This window comes from Tenrec ecaudatus, unplaced genomic scaffold (genome assembly GCF_050624435.1).
Source record: "Tenrec ecaudatus isolate mTenEca1 unplaced genomic scaffold, mTenEca1.hap1 Scaffold_538, whole genome shotgun sequence".
NCBI lineage: Eukaryota > Metazoa > Chordata > Mammalia > Afrosoricida > Tenrecidae > Tenrec > Tenrec ecaudatus.
The window spans coordinates 152,111-153,545 of NW_027459452.1; positions in this window are offsets into that span (position 1 = coordinate 152,111).

Consider the following 1,435-nt stretch of genomic DNA (forward strand, 5'->3'; position numbering starts at 1 on the left):
TGACTGGTTCATCTCTTCCCCACAACCCTTCACTAAGGGGTGTCCGATTGGCTACCAATGGGCTTTGAGTCTCCACTCTGCACTCACCCACATTTTCAATGATATGATCTTTTGTTCCTTGATGCTTGAAACCTGATCCCTTCGACAGCTCGTGGTCACACAGGCTGGTGTGTTTCTTCCATGTGGGCTTTATTGCCTTTGAGCTAGATGACCACTTGTTTATCTTAGAACCTTTAAGAACACAGACGCTATATCTTTTGATAGCTGGGCACCATCACTTTTCTTCACTACATTTGCTTACACACACGTTTGTCTTCATTGATCGTATCAGGGAGGTGGGCACCCATTGATATGATTTTTAGTTCTTTCATGTCTGATAACCAGTCCCTTCTGCACCTTGTGGTCAGACAGGCTGTGTGCTTCTTCCATGTTGGCTTTGATGCTTCTCAGCTAGATGGCCGCTTGTTTATCTTCAACGCTTTAAGATCCCAGACGCTTTGATAGCCACGTACCATCAGCCTTCTTCACCACATTTGCTTATGCACACATTTTTCTTCAGCAATCATGTCGGGAATGTATGCATCCTGGAATGCCAATTTAATAGAACAAAGTGTTCTTGCATTGAGTAAGTGGAGGCCTAATTGTTTTATTAGGAGTTCACACAACTCTTATCACAATTCATACATACATCAGTTGTGTAGAGCACATTTATACATTCATTGCCCTCATCATTCTCAAAACATTTCCTCTCCACTTAAGCCCTTGGCATCAGGTCCTCATTTTGTCCCCTCCATCCCCGCTTCCCCCTCCCTCATGAACCCTGGATAATTTATAAATTATTATTTTGTCATATCTTGCCTTGTCCGACATCTGCCTTCACCCACTTTTCTGTTGTCCACCCCCTAGTAACAAGGTCAAATGCAGATCCTTGAAATCGATTCCTCCTTTCCAACCTACTCTCCCTCTACGCTTCTAGTAGTGCCACTCTCACCACTGGACCTGAAGAGATCATCCACCCTGGATTCCCTATGTTTCTGGTTCCTATCTGCACCAGTGTACATCCTCTGGTCTAGCCAGACTTGCAAGGTAGAAATCAGATCATGATAGTGCAGGAGGATGAAGCATTTAGGAACTAGAGGAAAGTTGTATTTTTCATTGTTGCTACATCACACCTTGACTGGCTCGCCTCCTCCCCTACACCCCTCTGCAAGGGGATTCCGGTGACTGACAAATGGGCTTTGGATCTCCAATCTGCACCCCGCCCCCCTACCTCATTCACTATGGTAAGATTTTTTGTTCTGATGATGCCTGATACCTGATCCCTTCAACACCTTGTGATTGCACAGGATGGTGTGGTTCTTCCATGTAGGCTTTGTTGCTTCTGAGCTAAGTGGCTGCTTGTTTGCCTTTAAGACACCAGACGCTATACCTTTTG